Below are 23,255 nucleotides of genomic sequence, written 5' to 3'. Positions count from 1 at the left end.
GGGTGTGTGGGATGCAAAGCCCCCCACCTAGTTTCCTTTAAAATAAGAAAATAATGCAAAAAGTACAGATTTTAAACGAAAATATGTAGGGGGTTTTGCCTCCCACCCCCCCAATGTGGGGGCAGTACCTCCCACAACCCCCTATCTATATATACCAACTCCAGGGTCACACGACATTGGGGAGTTGGACAAATCCATGTTATTTGCGATTTTCGATTAAATGGGTTTCAGTCAAATGATCTTTCGATCAAATGAAGTAGATCCTTATACACACACACACACACATATATATATATATATATATATATATATATATATATATATATATATTTATATATATATATATAGATATATATACATATATATATATATATATATATATATAGACATATATATCTATATATGTATGCATATGTATCTATCTATCTATATATATATATATATATATATATATATATATATATAGATATAGATAGATATAAATAGATACACACACACACACACACACACACACACACACATACATGTACATGTATAAATACATTTCCTGTACAGTTGAATGACTGTGCTGGATGATATGTTTGTGAAAACATCAGGGCTATGTGTATCTGACATGTCTTAGTGGTAAATCATTTTGGCTATGGTGTGCAGAGTCCTGGGTTCAAGCCTTGCAAAGGCTGTTTATTTTGTTGTTGGACACAACAAGGGCTTTTGGATACAGAGTTATAAAGGTACTTTTAACCAGTTGTAATTGGGTTTGGGTGGGTTTGCGTGAAGGTAAACACTGTTAATGTATGGTTACAGTTTCTTCCACTGATTTAGTTTCTCAATTGCTTAACCTGTGTAGGCATTGCTTATCTCCGCGCAAACTAGGGTAAACCCACTTACTGCTGCTTAAAAGTCTTACTCCCGCTTATCCCAATGCTAATTTCTTTAAAAGAAATGAAAAAGAGTTGATAGGAAAGTGGTGAAAAAGGGGCACAAAGAGGGAAAGACAGTAGGGAAAATAGGTAGGGATGTGCAGGATGAGTGCATGGAAGGTCCATAGCTACCCATTTCTTCTACAGCAACAACTGTGCATATGCACTGATTTGGAGGTAAATTTGGACACTCCTACCCTTGGGAGATGGGTGAGGGCAACAATAATATGTTGTGAATTCAATTAGACCAGATTACATGTTTCCAGTGGACATGTGGGCGAAATGGACAGCTATGTATGGAGCGAGATTTTTTTGGGGGAACAGATTGCCCTTTTTTTTTAAGGTGGGAGTGGGATGTTGGGGAGGGATAGTAGGTATATTTGGGGAGGTAGGTTGGGTAGGATAACAGACAAGACAGACAAGACAGCATACAGGGGCTGTATATGACACATGTGAGGGGTAAACATCTTGGAGGGGGAAGGGTGTTTGGAAGTCGGAAGCCCATGAGCCCCCTAGTGGAAATAGTGGGACTGAGGTCCCCACACATGGGCAGTCACCACTGCACCTTCATGGCCCCAAAGGTGGCTGTGCTGTGGACTAACCCTCTAGTTGCGCCACTCAGCTCTCAAGCGGGCGTAGCAGATCTCCAAACTCCCTGCGTAGCTCGGTACGCACCAGACCCCAGACTTGGAGATGGGTGAGCCCCATCCCCTGAGGCAGTTCCACCCAAAGGTGGTGCAGGACCAGCGAATGAGGATGTCCCAGGGTGGGCCCCAGATGTTCTTGTGCCCGGTGCCATGGCCAGATGAGGAGGGAGAGGTGAGTCTGCTGGGACCAGACGTTCCAATTGTGCTATGGTGTTTCAATTTTACAACAGATTTGGGTTAGTAATAGTCAACAAATTCCAGGATTAGGTATAACAGCATGCATAGATATTCTCATTAACCCAAAACACCAGATATGGAACAGTTGCATAGAAAACAGAGCACATGCATATATGGAACCACAGTGGCCATTACAACAGCATGCAGGTACATTGATGGCAGCATGCCACCAATGTGGGAGTATTTCAACATGGCACACGCATAGAAACAAATTTAAATATTTATCAAACAATAGGACATATGTCCCAACAGTAGATTTAATAGAGCACATACCGATTGAGTTGTGTATTTAGTTTATTGCTGCAGATATGGTGGGAGAGGAGAGAAAAATGTCAGTTAACAACTTGTATATCCCTGTAGTTCTCATTACTTTCCTAGTCAGTGCTGTGATCTGTACCTTACAGGTTTTATTACACTACCCTATGGCCTTAGCTTGGACAGTGGTATGGATGTCGACATCTATATACATGAACTGAGTTTTACCTGCAGTATATACCTCTTACCTGGTATACCTGTGGAGGTGTTGTTTGTTAACACTACCTGACTGTTTCTACACATATTCCCAGATTCCAGGTTGATGTTATGCACATACTTGTCAATCTCTTATTGCACACACTCTGGGCATGTCTTGACAATATGCAGGTGAAACTGTGACATATTTTGACTATTGCCCTCATAAACCTTTGCTTAATACAACAGTACTATTAAGAGATGGCAACACTACATCACCATATGATACCAGAGCAAACACAGGCAGTTCAACAGTTAGACCTTTATTGTCAGGCTGTTAAACTTTTATTTACATGCAACCTATATGAGACTCTTCCTGCCATATTGTCTGGTGTATTCAATACATGCCTTAAACAATACAGGTTTTATACTGGCAATTAACTTTCTACTACTTTTAGACTTATTTCTTATGACAGTACATGCAAGAGTATTACTAACCTGCCTCGCGACACAACTCTGCAATCTGCAGACATGGGCTTCCCGGTTCAAAGCCGACTTGTCTGCCACTGTCAAAGACATAAGAGGAATATTTAGCCATACCTATCCATAATATACATGTGCTAGCAATTATTAAACATGTAGTGGACTAATACACATGGCTGAGACATCCCCCATCCACCTAGCCTCTTGGATCAAGTGATCCAAGAGCTCCCTCTTTCTCCGCTTCAGGTTGGCATAGTGATGCCTGACCTGATCACCAGTTTGAGTTATGCCAGTGGCACTGATGAGGTCATGGGTGAGATGGTCCCAGGCTTCTGCATTATACTGGGAATCCTGGTACTTGCCCTGCAGATGACTATGGTCATGGTCTTTAACAAGGAGTCCTGCCATGAATTTGAACTCCTGGATGCCCCAGCGCTGCACCCAAAAGTGCACTCCCTCTCCCACAGGGTCATACTGCCTACAGGAGGAAGCCGCAATCAGTTATGAAATGTATTCTCACCTGCTGGATTTAAATAGGGCCAATTTCCGGCACTGTACTGTGATTGGACGGTTTTGAAAATACTAAGCTATGGGTAAACCTGCTTACCTAAGGTTGGCATTGCTTAAAGGGGTATACAAATGTGAAAACTGATTTAGCTGGCCTACACATTGCTTACACCTAGTAAACAGGGCTGTGCAAAGCTTAGAGTTGCTTTAATTTGCATACTATTTGCTGTTTGGCATTGATTTATTATTCATTACATGTTATATATGTGTTTGGTATCCATGATTCATGTGTACGTACACTGTATGGGGTCCTTGTGTTTGGGGATTTCAACATTTTATTACAATGACACCTCACATCTGGACTTAATGCAGTACTCCAGTTCACATATTTATGTTATGTAGTAGTTTATACAACATAAAACTGTATATAGATTCCTTTCACCTGTTAAGTTTAATATTCCTATAGTGAGGATCTGTTTGGTGATACCTCAATCTTATTTACTGTTGTGATGGCTTACTGGTTAACTACTATGACTAAACTTGGGTTCAAGTGCTGTTTACTTTGCTTCTGAGCAGAACAGCAGCTGTAGCATACAGAGTGATTAAGGCACTTTTCAGCAATTGTAAGTGGGTTTGCGCAAAGGTAAGCAATGCTAACCTCCGGTTAAATATGCTTACAAAGAGTTAGCTTCAATATTGCTTAACCTATGTGCCCATTGCTTACCCCCGCACAAACGGGCTTATACCCACTTACTACTACTTAAATATGCTTACTCCCGCTTATTACTGCTTAATGGTTCTTACTCCCGCTTACCACCGCACTAATTTAGACAGAAATGTAAAATGATTCTTGGGAAGGTGGTGGGTTTGGACAATCTATGGATTTATCATTCATTACACATTATACCTGACTCATGTGTACATTTACTGTATGGGGCACTTGTATTTATCTGTGGAATTTACAACATTATTACAATGACACCTGCATTTAATGCAGTACTCAAGTTCACAAATATATGTAATTTAGTAGGTTATGCAACAACAAATATTGTTCATAAAGTGATTTGACATGGAAAATGAAATGTACTGGACTGAGACTTGAACCAGCAATGACTGCTCGTAAGGCGAATGCTCTGACCACTACACTATTGCAGTACTGCTTCATTTGCATATATCTTGATATTTATCTTCTTGTGCCATTTAAGCTGCAGTATATGTAGCTAAGCAATGGGCAAACCCATGCACCTATGGTTACATTTTATGTTTGATAAAAAAATTAACTTGTTTATATTATATTTTAACTATTGCTCTTATAAACTTGGGGGTGTGTTGCTGGGGGTATGCAACCAACTATGAGCGGTCTCACTCATTGTTATTGCTAAACTGCAGTTCCTGATTGCAGGGGCATGTATATTGTGAGAGCTCTGCTCTCAGAAATGCCCTCTGCACTCATCCACACTCCATGTCTGTTTAGGAGCTCAGGCAGCGTGCCTTCATTAATATGCATAGCACGCTGCCATACTGCTCCTAAACGGTCACTTCCATGCAGGACTAAGCTAGTCCTGCATGGAAGATTACTGAATCTGGGGGAAAATGTCGAAGGCGAAATTACGTTATTGCAAGCAAGGATAGGAGATCATATCCCAAAATTAGTTGAATATTTAATATCTTTAATGTAATAAAACACATTAAGACAAGCCTCAAGATTCAGTAACTCTGTATGACATGCAGGAATAGTGCAAGAGCTGCTGCAGACATGTTGGATGAAATGCGATCCAAGAATAAGCTCCAGGGATGTGCACGAGCGCTTTATTCCTGAACGGTCACAGCCCGTGTATGCTAATTACCTCATTTTCTGGTAAAAAAACATGCAAATGAGGTGAATTAGCAATCCAGAAAGCAGGCAGACATCCATGCAGGAATAGTGTAGACTGCAGAAATGTATTCAGCAAGTAGCTGAATACATTTCTGGAAAACTACAAAATGGAGGCATGACAGATCGTACAAACGCATGCATTAGAAGGGTTAGGCATGCCAAAGACCAAATATACGGCCATAGGCATGAAAATTAATTTCAAAATTATAAAAATTATTTTTTTTTATTGGCTGATTTCCACCGTTTAAGTACAGGACAGCGGTGCGCAAACGGGATCGGCATGAAAATAATAAAAAAAGCTGGAAATAAGCTTTTAGACCAATATCATAACTTTGCCATAATAGTCAATGGCATGCATAACACAACAAGACCATGAAATAGTGGTTGCTAAGGGGGGAGGCTGAGTGTCGGTTTTGTAACCATGCATTAGCAGTCAATCCTATGCAAATGAGGACAATGATACTGAATCACAGATTTCCCCTCAGTGCTAGCTTGCACCCAACAGTGTAAGTGCAGTAATACCATAGTGCAAGCCTAAGAGCTAGATGACTTCATAAAGGGGTGTGTCATGCATGCTGTAATCTTATTGGAAATCTGTGTCCCATGTTTGCCCTTAGCTAAGCACAGCTAAGGAAGGGGATATGTCTGAAGCTTCCTAGCAGTATTTACATTGCCTAAATGGGTGTGCGCGCCATGCACTGGGTTTAAAAAAAAAAAGAAATAGCAGCTCTGTTCAAATCTGAGCACTGGGTTTGTGCGGCGTGCCTCAGGGCTTAAACAGGAAGGCAATGGGAGTGAAAAACAGCAGTAGGAAGGTAATCAAGGAGAACTAGCATAGCTGGCAGATGAAATGTATCAGAATAAGCCAATTACACAGGCAGCAGCCCAGCCCACCACACTACTATAAACTATGCAAACACCTTTGCCTCTGGGTTTTCCCACAAATTCTACAGCACCAGTGTACACAAATGGGGAAATTTTACCAAACAAAAGCAACAAAATGATAGGTGCTGTTTTTGCTTTCATAAATCAATATGTGGAAGAGGCTAAGGGTGTTAAGGATGAGAATGCTGATGACCAACCCACAGTGAGGAGAAGAGTGTATAGACCCAGGGTAACCTACCAGGGGCTACATGAGCTGGAGCTAGTGGAGTGCTATATGGTGGACAGGGACCTCCTACAGCAAATTGTTGAGCAGTACCGGCCATGCCTCACACACAGAACCAACAGAGGGGAACCCATCCCAGTGGATACCAAGGTATATGAAGGCTTAAGAATACTAGCCACAGGTACCTTCCAAAGGCCAACTGTGGATATCATGGAGCTCTCACAGGCATCAGCATCCAGGGTACTCTACCAGTTCCTGGATGTCATGTCAGCACATGCCTGTGAGCACATATATTTTCACAACACCCGTGAGGTGTTGACCAGCAATATGTGCCTCTTCTGCCAAACAGCAGAATACCCTGAGGTAGTGGGTGCTATAGACTGCACGCACATAGACATCAAAGCACCACCTGGTGAGCAGGGTAGGGTCTACATAAACCGCAGGGGCTTTCCCTCCATCAACTGCCAGGTCGTGTGCAATGCCCAGGGCATTATAATGAATGTGTGTGCTGGCAGCTCTGGAAGCTATCATGACTCCCACATCTGGTATATGATGCAACTGTGTCAGAGATTGGCCACTGGGGACCTCCCATATGGCCATCTAGTGGGGGATGCTGGTTATGCACTGGAGCCGTGGCTGATGACACCCATCAGAAATGCAAACACACCTGAACAAGAACGCCATAATGCGGCACATGCACACAACAGAATCATAAGAGAGAGTGTGTTTGGGATGCTCAAGTCACGGTTCCAGTGCCTGGACATATCCAGTGGAAACTTGCAGTACTCTCCAGCTGCATGTACCCAAATTGTCATTGTATGTGCCATGCTACGCAATATGATTCTGCAGAAACAGCTGCAGCAGGAGAAGCACGGGTCAGGGACAAGCAGTCCCCCACCATTGCCATGGCCAGCACAGGCACAGAGTGACTTGGAGGAGGAACAGCCTGAGCCTGCCCTTGTAGGCAGAAGGAGGCATGCCCAGTATGCCCAGGGTTTGGCAAAGAGGCAACGCATAGCACATACACTGACATGGTAGGAACCCAGGGAATGACACCTCTCTCTGACTCGTACATACAGTAAAAGGGATGCCAAACATGACACTACCCATGCTTAACCATGTATAGCGAGTGTACTATGTGTATCCAACACAGTAAGCCCTCCAGCACCATCCTCAATACTGGCACAGTCACAAGGTAAGTCACTCTCACTATTAATTGCTGAATGGAATAGTATGTTCTGCTACTTGTATCTATGGTACAGATGTGAGCATGCAAGGGAATTGGGTGGCTGAATGGGATGACAGCAGATAGTAGACACCTATATGGGCAGCATGAAATCCATAACAGATACTGGTGTCAACATAATAGGCAGTACTAGACAAGGTGACAAATCTCACTGCAGGATGTGTGGTGGGTCAAATGTGTGTCCATAGGACACACACATGCATGTCAGTGAGGCTCACATGCTTGTGATAACTGTGTAATATGGCAGTACAAGTCATTATTCATCTATCAGTCATACACACAGTCCTGTCAAATGTAAAGTTGTGTGTAACTGAGTGTCGTGTGTGTGTTTCCAGAGGAGTGGTTTATGGCTCATTCGCACATACTGCACTCCCCATTGCCCTAGTTTAGCTAGCCTTCTGATGTCAGTCACCTTGAAATACCCCTTTGGCAAGGATCATCTCTATAAGCTCTGTGGCATATGCAATAACTGTGTAATGTTATAGTGTGATGTACTAGTGAGTTAGGAATTCTAATCCCAGGCATGGCAACTGTGAAACTCTGTGTTTAGGGATTAATGATTTTGAGGCCATTAATAGACACTACACCTCCCATTGCCCTACTTTAGCAAGGTTGCTGATGTCATTCACCTTGAAATACACCTTTGGATAAGGGCTAGCACTATAAGCTTTGTGGGGCGGGCTATAATTGTGTAATGTGATGTACTAGTTAGGTAGGAGTTCTAATCCTCAACACTGTAACTGTAAAACTGTGTGTGTGTGTGTGTGTGTGTGTGTGTGTGTGTGTGTGTGTGTGCGCGTGTGTGTGTGTGTGTGTGCATGTGTGTGTGTGTGTGTGTGTGTTTGTGTGTGTGTGTGTGTGTGTAGGGGTTAATGCCTTTGAGGCCATTCACAGTCACTACACCTGCCATTGCCCTACTTTAACAAGCCTGCTGCTGTCAGTCACCTTGAAATATCTCCTTGGGCATGATTCAGCTTTGTGGTACATCCAATAACTGCATATTACTATAGTGTGATGTACTAGTTAGGTAGGAGTTCTAATCTCAGACATGGCAACTGTGAAACTCTGTGTGTGTAGGGATCAATGATTTTGAGGCCATTCACAAACACTACACCTCTCATTGTCCTACTTTAGCAAGGCTATTGATGGCATTCACCTTGAAATACACCTTTGGATAAGGGCTCACCCTATAAGTTCCATGGCGCATGCTATAAGTGTGTAATGCTATAGTGTGATGTACTAGTTAGGTAGGAGTTCTAATCCCAGACTTGACAACTGTGAAACTCTCTGTGTGTTTGTGTGTGTAGGTGTGTGTTTGTGTGTGTAGGGATCAATGCTTTTTAGGCCATTTACAGTCACTACACCTCCCATTTCCCTACTTTAGCAAGCCTGCTGATGTCAGTCACCTTGAAATACCTCCTTGGACAAGGCTCAGCCCTGTAACCTCTGTGGTGCATGCAATAACTGCATAATGCTATGGTGTGATGTCTTAGTTAGGTAGGAGTTCTAATCCCTGACATGGCAACTGTGAAACTCTGTGTGTATGTGTGTGTGTGTGTGTGTGTGTGTGTGTGTGTGTGTGTGTGTGTGTGTAGGGATAAATGATTTTGAGGCCATTCATAGACACTATGCCTCCCATTGCTTTACTTTAGCAAGTCTGCTGATGTCATTCACCTTGAAATACACCTTTGGATAAGGTCTTGCCCTGTAAGCACTGTGGTGCATGCTATAACTGCATAATGCTATAGTGTGATGTACTAGTTAGGGGGGACTTCTAATCCCAGACATGGAAACTGTGAAACTTTGTGTGTGTAGGACTCAATGCTTTTGAGGCCATTCACAGTCACTGCACCTCCCATTGCCCTACTTTAGCAAACCTGCTGATGTCTGTCACCTTGAAATAGCTCCTTGGACAAGATTCAGCCCTATAAGCTCTGTGGCACATGCAATAGCTGTGTAATGCTATAGTGTGATGCACTACTTAGCTAGGAGTTCTAATTCTAGATAAACAATTGTGAAACTCTGTGTTTGTGTGTGTAGGGAGCAATGATTTAGAGGCCATTCATAGGCACTACACCTCCCATTGCCCTACTTAACAAGGCTGCTGATGTCATTCACCTTGAAATACACCTTTGGATAAAAGCTAGCCCTATAAACTCCGTGGTGTCTGTGATAACTGCGTAATCTGGTAATTGTTAGGGGGGTGGCCTAATGGTTAATGTGTTTGCCTTACAAACATGAGGTGCAGGGTTTGAGTCTCACAAGGGATAATTGGCTAGGCTTAAAATGGCTCGCAAGGACAGTTAACCTAGTACTAATCTATGAACCTATAATGCTGTAGTGTGATGTACTAGTTAGGTAGGAGTTCTAATCTCACACATGGCAACTGTGGAACTCTGTGTGTGTATAGACTAATGCTTTTGAGGCAATTCACAGTCACGTCCATTGCCCTACTTTAGCAAGCCTACTGATGTCATCTAACTTGAAATATATCTTTGGAGAATGGCTAGCCTTATAAGCTCCGTGGTGCGTTCCATAAATGCGGAACAATGTAGTAGCAGTAACTACACAGCTATGGGTTTGAATCTCATCTGTGGCAAGTGTGTGTACCTCAAAGTTTTTGTCTATTTTCAGCCAGTATACATCTCAGAGCCTGACATTAGCAGTCCTGCAGATATCATCCACCTTACAAGTATCTGTTGCGAAGCCTATACTGTGTCAGATCAGTGGTGCATGTTGTAAATGTGTAACATAATGGTCCGTAAATGTAAATGTGCAATTAGGGTAAAATTACTTTTGGGATCTCTCACCCACTACATCACCCAATGCCAGTATTTACAAGGGCTGGTGATGTTCCTCACCTTAGAAGTACCTTGGAACAACGTCCTTCCAATAAGCTCTGTGGCACATGCAATAAATGCAGTAAACTGTAGTAGCAATATATAGCTAGGTAGGGGGGTTGAATCTCAGTACTGGCAAGTGTGTGTGTGTTTGTCAACAGTATCCAGTGTGGAGGGTGCAGTGATTCTGTAATAACAGGATTCATTGAGGAGATGGATTTTGCTAATTTATTATATTGAGGACCTACTATATGTCACAATGTCCACCTTACAAGAACAACAGATGTTAAACAGCAGAGAGGCTGGTGTAGACAATCCATAGCCCTACATGTGACATTATGGATCAGTGAACAATATAGGCAACCTTTGTATTGTAAAACACTTTCCACCCATGTCTCATACACAAACACATGTGGCTAGGCAACAACCACTATATTGGTAGTTCCCTGCATATTGTCCACAGATAGTAACCACGGTGTGATTGGAGTGGACTACATGCCTGTTGACCACAACAATGCCACTTACATCAGAATGTACTGTGATGTGTAACATCTCCTGACTGTGTGTTATCCAGCAAGTAAAACAACATGGCACCCTGTCTCATCCCTACAATAGGCAAATAATTGCTTACAGTGGTCTTTGCTATATTCCCCACTGGACACCTGCAACAACTGTAGAGTCTGTAAATGTAACCCACAAAGGGAAAACCATGCCTTATACACATGCCCTGTATGGACACATGCCACTAACTCCACTGAATACCTGGCAAGTGTAAGTGTGTGTGTGTGTGTGTGTGTGTGTGTGTGTGTGTGTGTGTGTGTGTGTGTGTGTGTGTGTGTGTGTGTGTGTGTGTGTGTGTGTGTGTGTGTGTGTGTGTGTGTGTGTGTGGAGATTAAAAATTTTGAAGCCAGTCACACTCACTACACCTCCCATTGCCCTGCTATAGCATGCCTTCTGATGTCAGTCACCTTGAAATAACCCTTTGGCCATATATCAGCCTGATAAGCTCTGTGGCTCATGTGATAACCATGTAATACTGTAGTGTAGCAAACTAGTTAGTGAGGAGTTCTAATCCTGACCCTACCAACTGTGATAATGTGTGTGATTTGCTGAGAGAGTGTGGTTGTGTTTTCCTTGACACCTGTTTTGTGGACAGTCACATGTACTACACTTCTCTTATCTCTCCTTTATCACTGTTGCTGTTGTCACTCACCTTCAAAGATACCTTTGGACAGCTTTCCAACATGTGAGCTCTGTGCCGCGTGCAATAACAGCATAACAATACAATAGCAATGCATAGCCAGATAGGGGTTTGAAACTCAGTTCTGGTAAGTGTGTGTTTGTGTGTGTTATCAGTGCCCTGTTTGGGGTATTGGAGTGATTATGTAATGACAGGGTCCATTACAGTGTGGCTTTTGCCACATCATTATATTAAGGAGCTACATGTCCCATTGTCAACATTACAAGGCCAACATTTTCCAAACATTGTAGAGATTCTAGTCGACAATTCTCAGCCATAAATGTGTACAGCCATGTGCAATTACCATGTGACAGTATGGACTAGTACACAATATAGGCAACCATCATCCATCATAATGCCCAGATACCTCTCTCCTGCCATGGATCATACACAAACATGCTTGGCTCTTACTCTCCTAATTCCTTCCTTTCTTAATTTGTCTCTGTCTGTCTCTCTCTCTACCTCTCTGGTGGATGTGGAAAAGTTCACCTGCTTTGCTTATGCAGCAGCTTGTGTTTTGTAAGTGATGCTCAGGATCAGCTGATGGCCTGTGCAGGAATTGCAGTCCCCCACTAGCTGATTGCATGTGGAACAGCTGTGGTATCATTCCTATAGCCAATTGCATGGAAACACACTCCTATAACTAAGCACTTCATGTGGGTGTTGGCCCTTTTTTTTCACTGTGAACAGGACTTCATGTGGGTGTTTGATAAACAGCATCACAGAGGGTAGTTGGATATACCTCTTACAACATACACTGTGGAGACAGGCCAACAGACTGGAGGGGGATGTTCCAGACATGAGGACAGAATGTAAGTATTGCTCTTCTACATTTGAAGTAATATTGGTTTAACAGGTTTTCTGTGGATATGGCTGTTCTATATGATTTCATATCTGTCATGACAGTGTTATGTTGTTGGGGAAACTCTCACCTGTAGGGCTATCTGCAGACTGTCCAGTGTTTGGAGTCTAACATGTGCTGTGTTACTCACACATTTCCTATCTTTAGAAATGTAGTAGCATACTCTGAGGATTGCAGTCAGTACATGGTGACAGCCATGTGAGTTACTGACTTCATATCCCTCAGAAGACATAAGTCACAACAAACCCTGTTACACCAGTAAATGTATGGGTTTATCACAGCAACATGTTAATATTGGCCCTGTGTTTGTGCCTCCAGCAACAACTCTGTCAACCTTTGCACATATGTCATGCAGTAAGAGGTGCATATGTTCAGTACATCATTATTTACTGACATCATACCTGATAATAAGCCAGTGAGATATCAGACTGCTAGACATGTTATGTATAATAGGCCTTATATTTGAGGACAAAACCTGGGCATTCTGTTGCATTGTGTACAGTAGTGAGATCTGTGTACTTATGGTGATTGTCGACAGAGTGTGTATAGTGAATATGCACCTTGGCCTGTGTACAGACTGTGGCAGATGTCATTGTTCTTGGTCCTGTTCTATGTGATGTTGCATGCTGCTCCAGTGTATGGTACCCTATCGGTGTACATGTTTGTAGGGCCAGACTGTCACATGTCCCATACCACAGTCAGGCATTGGAATACACTGTGTATTGGCCTAGTATATGTAAGGTTAGTGTGTGAGTGGCACACATGAGGATGGGGTTGTTCACAGTCCATATACTTTAATATTAAGTATGCTTACCATATGTGACTGTGGCTGTGTTCAGATTGGTTGTGGGTATGCACTTTCACACAGGTGTCTGTTACTCCATGCTGTTACATGCCTGTAGAGCCTGCTATATTTTCAGGTACATGTGTATTCCCGCATAAGAAATGTAGGCCTGTGTTGTGGCAGTCTGCCTGTGGTTTGCAAAGTGCTTTGTGACATGGCTAGCAGCTCGGTGTATTTAACCAATGTGATGTTATGTCCACATATTTGTCAGATGTACTCTTGCTGGGTCACCATAACTGTTGTGTATTTCCGACAAAGCAGTGGGATGCTGTACAGATGTATGCCATTAACTAGTGGGTAGTATGTGGGCTTGTGACCTCTGCTCCTTCGGTTATTATGTGCCAGGACAGACAGGAATGTGGAATACATAAACTGTGTGAGCTTATCTATTCCAGTATTTTTGTGATATCGCCATTTACATGGCTGCAAACATCCACTTTGACAGGATTGGTCCACACGTCTTGGACAAAGGGGTGCTGTGTATACCTCTGGACTGAATGACCAGAATGTATCAGACTGTCCACATTTATTGCTCATATCTCTGCTGTATTCCACAGGATCATTACTGTGATTTGTGTGGTACTGTACTATGATGATCTTATGATGTCTGCCAGTAACTGATGATGTACATGTTAATATCACTGATGGTGTACATGTTAATATCAGATGTGACTTCCCACACAGGATTTCTGTTAAGACAACCCCTGTTATAGTAGCAAACGTCTGCATTTATACCTGCAATACTTATGACATCCCCTTTCACTAAGAGGTTGTGACTGTTGGTGCTGAGGCATGATTCCACTACATGTTATGGACATATGTTATAACATATATGTGTGTATATATATATATATATATATATATATATATATATATATATATATATACACACACACACACATACATATATAGATTCATAGATTAGTACTAGGCTAAATGGCCTTGTGAGCCATTTTAAGCCTAGCCAATTATCCCTTGTGAGACTCAAACCCTGCACCTTGTATTTGTAAGGCAAACACCTTAACCATTAGGCTACCCTCCTATACATACACACACACACGCACACACACACACACACACACACACACACACACACACACACACACACACACACACACACACACACATATATATGTGTGTTTACATACAGATATATATGTATATATATTTATATATATATATATATATATATATATATATATATATATATATATAGATAGATATATATATAGATATATATATATATATATATATATATATATATATATATATATATATATATATATATATATATATATATATATATATATATATATATATATATATATATATATATATACATATACAACACAATATACAGATGTATAGCAATACATATATCTAAATATATATATGTGTATGTACATGTATACATATATCTACATATATATATATATATATATATATATATATATATATCCATAACCTTGTTACGTGTAAACATGACTGTTGCATATACCTTCCCAGATATATCACACCATATTTATCTGATATGTGTATATTTAGATACAACATACTTGATTCAACACTAATATCACTAACAAGTACTACACAAATGTAGAAGTCAGAGCAATTGTTCACCATATGTGTAATGACAGCTATATTAGAAAAAACAATAAATGTCTTCATAGTTGTGATGGCTTAGTGGTAAACTGCACTGACTATAATGTACAGGGTACTGGGTTCAAGGGCTGTATATTTTGTTGCTAGCAGATCAAGGACTGTTGGATACAGAGTGGTAAAGGCAGTTCTGAGCAGCTTTAAGTGGGTTGTGTGGGTTTGTGCGATGGTAAGTGGTGCTAACGTACGCTTAAACATATAGGCGCATAGAACATTTCAGCTTCGTTTACCAGTGTGCAAATCTGCTTAACATTTATATTGCAGCAATGCTGAAACCTGCTAAGCATGGCTCAGCTCTGATAACCAGTGTGATCACATTCCAGTCTAATTAAATAGCATGGTAATGACATCTTTAATAAGTGTATTTAATGCCATGTACATAACAGGCATCTATGTGCTGTCATTACAGTAGCAAGGGGAGCGAGTCTACTGTCTGGGACACCTGAGTATATATGGCTTGTACAACACTCTTTTCCATTTGAATGTGTTACACACATACATACTACCCATGTACGTAACACATACTACTCATGTATGTGTTACATACGTGGGTAGTATCCCAGGTTATATGCAGTCACACTGGCATGTAGTGTATCATTACGTTACTACTGTTGACACTGCTTTCCCAAGTAAAAGTAGATTGCAGATTGTAGTACTGGAACCAAACACCTCTGCATGCAGAGATGAACTCTGAGTCCTCACTGTGGTGTTCTGGGTGTGTGAGCTGTGTGTCATAAAAAATGTCCTACTGGATATTGATCTGACACATGGATATTAACTTTAGACTACTGTGTGTATAGGACATGTCATTGAGGGCTGCTGTCATGTGGTAATGGCATACCTATCAGTGTCAAAAATCTATCTGTCAGCACATTCATCCTAATGCATAACCAGTTGGCTAGCTGATGTCTGTCTGTCCTCTGTACAGATGTGCAGATGTCAGGTATCCATCTTTGCTACTTACAGGCAATCTATGCTTGAGTGACACTGACATGTCTGCCCAGCTGTGTTATGAATGCCACAGCTAGGATTCCCCACCCTGTACACATCACATGCCATGGTTACTGCAACTACACTACCACAGTCAACAGAACATGATTGGGTACAGGTCTCCAAGACAGACACTGAACATGTTGTGTAATACATGGTGCATACATGTCAATTGGAGCACCTCACTGGCCCTCTGCAAGAGGCAACCAGATGATTGGATGTTGCATTTAACTCTCACCCTGAGGATCACTCTCATGGCATCAGTTGATAGATTGCCTGCTGGCAAATGGCAGGTGGCATGATACCACTGTACCCACATCCCCTACTCTTGCCATCTCTCCATGGACAATATCCTGGTACACAACTATGAACACCTGCAGGTATGGACCCCAGTACTGACAAATGTGTCAGTGTGCATTACAGAGAATAACATTGGCTGTGTGTTTGTAAACCTGTAGTTGATAATACCCTGAGGCCCTTCACACCCACTGCACACCCTATTGCCATTGTTAGATATGGCTGCAGCTGTAATGGACATTACATGTACCTTGTTACACTCTTCACCCTATGGGCTACCTGGAGCTTGCAGTACCAGCACAACACTGTTGTACAAATGGGTAGATAGGCATGGGTTACCCCCTGAGTTCTGGGAAGTGTGTGTGTGTGTATGCGTGCAAGTGTGTATATTTGTAGGATACAGCATTCTGGGGCCACATTCTCCTAATACAATATACCTTGCCACACAATATAAGGGATAGTGATGTTGCTGACTGTAGGAAAGCCATGACAAAGCATCACTCTACTATCCCTTTGGCATGTGCAATATATGCATATTCCTGTAGTAGCATTCTTGAGATAGACAAGGGTTTGTATTGCAGCCCTGGTCAATGTGTGATGGTGGGTATGTCAGAGTATTATCATGGGTTTCAATGAGTACAATATCCAAAGTGGTGTGTGGGTGCTGGGTATACTGTCTTTACACCATGGTACCCACAGTACATGCCACAAGGTACAGTGTATGGGGACCACTGTCTCCATCAACCATGCAGGTAACTGATTACACTATCCAGCATAATGATGCATGTGCTGTGTGCAACTTATCTGTAACAGAATGGACACACTGCCAAGGTAGTTAGCACTGATAAACCCATGTCTTTCAGATGTGTGTATGACTGTTATGTGTTTGTCAATGTGTATATGACAGTATGTTACACTATGTATTGCTCATAAACAACCAGTACATCCCCCATTACCATACTGTACAAGGCCTGGTGATGTTCTTCACTTAATATGTAACCTGAAACACACCTCATCCTAAAAGCTGCATGGTGTGTGCAATTAAGGCCACACACATTAGTAGCACTATGTACCTAGGTAGGGGTTCTAGTCCCAGCGTTGCCAAGTAAGAGTGTGTGTGTATGTGAAGGTATCTACTTCAATTTGTAGAATATACATATCCCAGGAGGTCATCTGTCCGAGAACTGACTGGCAAATGCTAAAATTTCACAGGTATTATTGTGTGGAAATTCATTCCATCAAAACTAGTAGTAGATGTGTAAATGTCCTCTTCCCCACTGTATATCTGTACAGCGATAATGGAGTTGATATATATATATATATATATATATATATATATATATATATATATATAGCTGGGAGTGGATGTTGTGGACACAGCCACTGCCACTGCATTTATTGTTGAGTGCATCCCCAGCTTAGTCAGCTGTAATACTGTACAGTTCATGTTGACAGGTTAAGTAGCTGTCAATGACACTGTCTGTGGTTCTACACCACCCCACACCCTCCAAAGCATAGGGCTGTGCCACCCACACCATCCCACCTATGTTTACCAAGTTGAGGATTGCACTACATTGGGGAAAGGGACATATACTCTGCCAGTACCATCCATCGTCATTGACATTAAACTAGCAGACTGATTATTTTCCAATGTGATGTTGTGCCTATTCTGTCTTGGTGGAATTACATAGGCTAAAATGGGCTCCTTGCAAAAGCACATACATCCATTTGTACAGTATTCGCTGTGTATTGCATCAATGCCAAAGCTTCTGTGTGTGTGTGTTTTACACAAACATGTGGTGTGTACCACCCAGTGCACTTACCATTGTCCACTGTAGAAGGGCTGTTGACATCATCCATCATGCACTCACCTGTATACACCCCTCAGACCAATTAGGCATGTGGCACATGCAGTAACTGTTATGCAGGCCTGTCACTTGTGATCAGCTGTACCTAGGATATGGCACAGTCAAGGTGTTACCACAGTGCCATACCCCTTGTAGGAAACAACAGCAGACTAACATCCTGCTGACAAATAGACACCTACAATACAAATGGAATACATTACTGAGACCACACTAACTCAGTGTTAATAACAGCTATAATGCATCATGGCTGGACAGCTACACATCCTGACATGTAAGCATTAAACGTTAGTGCTGAAAACATGTTACACAGTATTACATTGGTACACCGTAGTACAGTCATCCTGTGCATCAGAACCATAATACCTGCCCCTACATCAATATTATGGATGACAGGGATGTGGCACAGGCATCATCATATGCACAGGGTGTGTTGTGGGGTTGCCTGAGACCTAGGCTGAGCCATTCATTTGACATCATGTGTGTGCATTAGGGGGTTTCATTATTAATTGGGCTGTGCGGATGTGGTGTATGTAGGTATGGGGTTGCCCTAGCTGTGTTGGTGGTGTGTGTATATGCATGCACACAGTTCTGCCATGTGCCTGGCCTATTCAAGGGTTTGCTGGACAGCTGCAGACCATACCTGGCAGTGTGTGTAGTTCACCGTCACTGGCCTCAGACACGAGAATTGTACCTTCCAGGGGTTCCTTGGGCAAAACCAGGTACAAGCCACGATATAGTACTCTCCCCTGATGATGACATATGTCCACTGGATCTGGATCCCTCTTGGGATCGGCCAGGGCCATGTACACATGGCCTGCTATGTTGTGGTGTGGACAGCGCCCCCCATTCAGTGCTGGGGCTGGTACTTCCACTATTTGAGTGGCTCTGACTTCTTGCACGTCCATGTCGACTTCCACTTGTTGGTGTTGCTGGCCTACGTCCTTATGGCTGTCACACTTCTCCCACCATATGCTGAAGCACAGACATTCCTCGGTCGAGGATTCCCTCCATCTCACCCAACCATCTATCCAGGACCTCTGCAAAATAATGGTGGGCACCTGCAAGATCACGGATGTTGTCAATAACAGCAGATTGAGTAGCCCTCTGCAGCCTCAGACCTTGTCTGGTATAATGTTCCATACATGCCTGCACCTCCATGATGGCCTGAAACATGCATCTGGTGACACCAGATATGGCACTTCATCTAGGGGTGTGATGACCAGCATCCTTCCTACAAGCACCCCTGTACATCTGCCTGTGTGGTACCTCGCCGGCCATCCAGGTATGGCTGCTGTGTCCAGACTCACGTGCTATAGATACCACAGTGTCTTGTCCCATGCCACCATCTGCCAACTGTCCCTCATCTATGGCCACTGGTGGTTATGAGGTATGTATAGGCAATGTGACTGTGTGTGGGGATGGGGTGGATAACAGTGGGATGTCAAACAATGATGCAGCTTCAGCCCCTGACAACCCTGCCTGTGACTCCACACACCGATCATCATTGTCAGTGTCTGTATGGACACTAACATCAGTTTGCCTGCAGGAGGGACACTGACCCAACTTGCCACCTGTGAGGGGAAAACAAGAAACACACTTTAATACCTGTATGTCATTGCTTAGCAGTGCACACACACACACACACACACACACACACACACACACACACACACACACACACACTTACAGGTGAGGTTGCACAAAGATATTACACACATACCTCTCATTACCCATCTGTCAACATGCATGACATATGGCACTCAACAGCTGCAGCTATAGTCAGTCCCTGTTACCAACATTATGCATCTCTGTGATGCATGGGTCATGTTAGTAGGTGATGCCCCTTCCCCTGGAATACACTGCACTCATGTACACAGTATTGTGTGCACCTGTTCAGCACCCTGGCATGTGCTGTGCACCATACCACACAGGTGTACACACCATTGTTGAATGTGTATATGTGCATCAGTTATGTTTGCTCTGCTGCTCACAGCCTTTATGTGTTTGTCCAACACATACATGGCATGATATGTGGACAGATGTCAATAATGAATGCCTGATGTCTAATTTGCAGATCTCATTATCAGCGGTGCATGTATGACCAATAAAATACAATTACACTGACAACCTTCAAAGCTTATTGTGGCTATGAGGAGTGTACACACCCATATTGACATGGCACCCACTTTCCTGATATGCCATGGGGCCACAATACTGCTTATGTTAGCATTACATGAACCTGATATGTGACATATGACCTGTGTAATCAAATGCATTATCAAACAAATGTGTTAGTTGTGTAGATGTTGATTGAGAAGTATACAATCTGTGGGGGCATAAGTGTTCACACCCTTAACATGATGGTTTGTTACACTCACTGTTGTGTACTACAGCAGTCACTACTCCTGGAAGGAGTATACTAGCATGGGCCATCTGCACTTGCCAGTATTTGGTCACTCTGCCCTACAAATGTCCCCCAACTCTGCAAGATTGCATGGTCAACTCATGTGCACAGCCCTTGGAGGTCAGACAGTGCCTTTACTATTGCTGTGGAGTCAGGGTTATGTCTGCCACAATTCATGACCTTGACTGTGTGCAGATACAGCCATTCTTAGTGAGCTTTGGATGGCTGCTTCAGTTCACTGTTGTGTTTCAGGATGACACCACTCTCCATCCTCAGACTTTTTGCAGATGCTTGACAACTATGGACTACACATGAGTGTCATTTTGAAGTGTCCCAAATTCAGAACACCATGTGTACTGGCCTAGTCCCTGCTAATGAATGTCAAACATACAGGTGTACACTGGCACCAGCAAGGTACAGATGGGGATGCTGGGCTTGAGGTGAGGTGAGGTGTTGCTTGTGCAGCACATGTATCTTAATTGATACTGTCTGTAGGTTTCAAACTTGGTCTTGGTACACCATTACACAACTCATTACATACCATTGGGAGACGTTTGTGATGTTATGCATATGCTACCTGTAGAGAGCCCTGGCTGATGTTTCCTGTGGAACAACTGTCCCATCTGATCACCCTAACCCATGAGCCACACTTATGCAGAGTCCAGGTGATTGTTGACACAGGTACTGCACAGCCAGTATTTGCTAGACATTCCTGCAACTCCCTCAGTGTTGCGGCATGTTACTAGGCAGCCTCCATGACCAGTTTGCAACATGTGTCATCATTTGTCTTGGATGGCCATCTGTTTATTTTCTACATTAATGTTGTCCCATACATCCTCATCACATACATGACTGTCTGCACTGTTTGCCATGGTATATGCAATGGTGAGGTAATGGTACATGTCCCACTCCTGCATGCTACCTGTTGGGTATGGGATCCATTCCATGGCTTGTAAGATGTGTGCAAGCCATGGCTGCCTCTGTTGCAGGTGAGTGGGCAAATGTGATGGACATACGTCTTGGACAGCAGACCTTTTCTTGGTGTGGCACTGAGGACCTGTACATGCTGGAAGGTGCATACTCATGAAGAGTGAATGCTGTAAGTACCTCAAAAGCTGCTTCCACAATATGTTATTTGGAGTGCATGCACACATATGCTTCCAGTGTTTTTTAGGATTCCATATTACACATTCATTGCTCATGTTAGGACTGCATTACAGGTTGTAAGGGTTGCGGAATGCTGTATTGTGATATGCCGTTGTGTACATCTGTAAAAGCTGCCATTGTAATAGTGGTATATACACTGTTGTAGAACTTATAAGGGTGATGTTTCAGACATGTTCTTACTGTAGGCCATTTGTCACACAATTATGTTCATCTCTGTGCACACATCTTGCAATGACAGGTTGTTGGTTATATTGCAGGACTCTTACATACCATTAAGATATGCCACCATGGTGACCACTTTGATCCAGTGCAGTTAATAGCAACAATAAGTGAACATGTACAGCATGTATTATGGGTAGGTGTGTTAAATGTGTGCATGGCAAATACCATGGCCATAACATGGCCGGTGTACTGGCAAACCTGAACAAACAACACCATACTCACCAGTTACAGGCTGCTGCCCCAGAGGTATGCCAGAGGGACCCACATAGTTGTGTGAGAGATGTGATGTCAGTAGCCACACATGTGGCACTGGTACAGGGTGGGAGCAGCATTTCAGTACATCAACAGTACAAATCACAATATTACCGATTTTGCACATCTGTTTATTACTACAATGCAGCAACAGACTATATATATTTTATCACACATATGCATGATTAAACTCTACAGATGCAGATGGATAAGCAACGGTGGCCTACTGATGTACCTTGGGCCTTACCTGCATGCTCCTTGTCCATTGTGTGGGTAGCACCGCTATCCACAGGGTCTTGACTTTGCTGGCAGGCAGGTGCCCTGAGGCTAGCGAGGAGCTCCTCGGCATGTGTCAGGGGGGCTGGATGGCATGACCTCCCCCTGTGGCTTGCTGGTCCCTCCTAACTGCAGCAGCATGCTGACATGCGTGATGGTGTAGGGCAGTGCAATTATGTCAGACCTGCTCATAACTGCACTTATGCAGGCCGACATCATTTACCCTGTGGACAAGCACATTCCACAGGGCGGTCCTCCCCTGCAGATCATGGGCTGTACAGCCAAACAGGGTGTGGTAGTGCTGTACCAGGTGGTTTATTATAATCGCATTTTCCTGGAGGGAATAGACTATCAAACGCTCTCTAGACATGGTGCCTGAAAGACATAAAGAGGAAAAAAGGTCTGAGGACCTCATACTGCAAGGATATAATAGTTGTTAATTCACATCTCTGTCTCCCCCCCACCATATCTGCAACAATAATCTGAACACACAACTCAACGGGTATGCTTACAGCAAACCTACTTTTGGGACATATACAGTATTGTACAACAAATTGTGCAATGTGTTTCTAGTCATGTTTCATGTTGAAACACTATCATTGGTGGCCTGCTGCTAACAATGTCACCTGCATGCCATTGTAAGGGCCACTATGGTTCCATATATGCATGTGTCCTGTTTGCTATGTGACTGCTCCAAAACTCATGTTTTGTGTTAATGGGGATATCTATGCATGCTGTTAGATGTAATCCTAAATGTGTGGACTATTACTACCCATATATGTTCTATAACTGTGATAAATAGCATGTTTGGGAAGCCAGTTCCCATCATAACCACCTCTCCCACCTCATCTGGCCATGTT

The sequence above is a fragment of the Protopterus annectens genome, chromosome 1.part1 (genome assembly GCF_019279795.1).
Source record: "Protopterus annectens isolate FY-2018-M chromosome 1.part1, PAN1.0, whole genome shotgun sequence".
Lineage (NCBI taxonomy): Eukaryota > Metazoa > Chordata > Ceratodontiformes > Protopteridae > Protopterus > Protopterus annectens.
The sequence above is the reverse complement of the archived record's forward strand: the minus strand, read 5'-3'. Positions refer to the sequence as shown.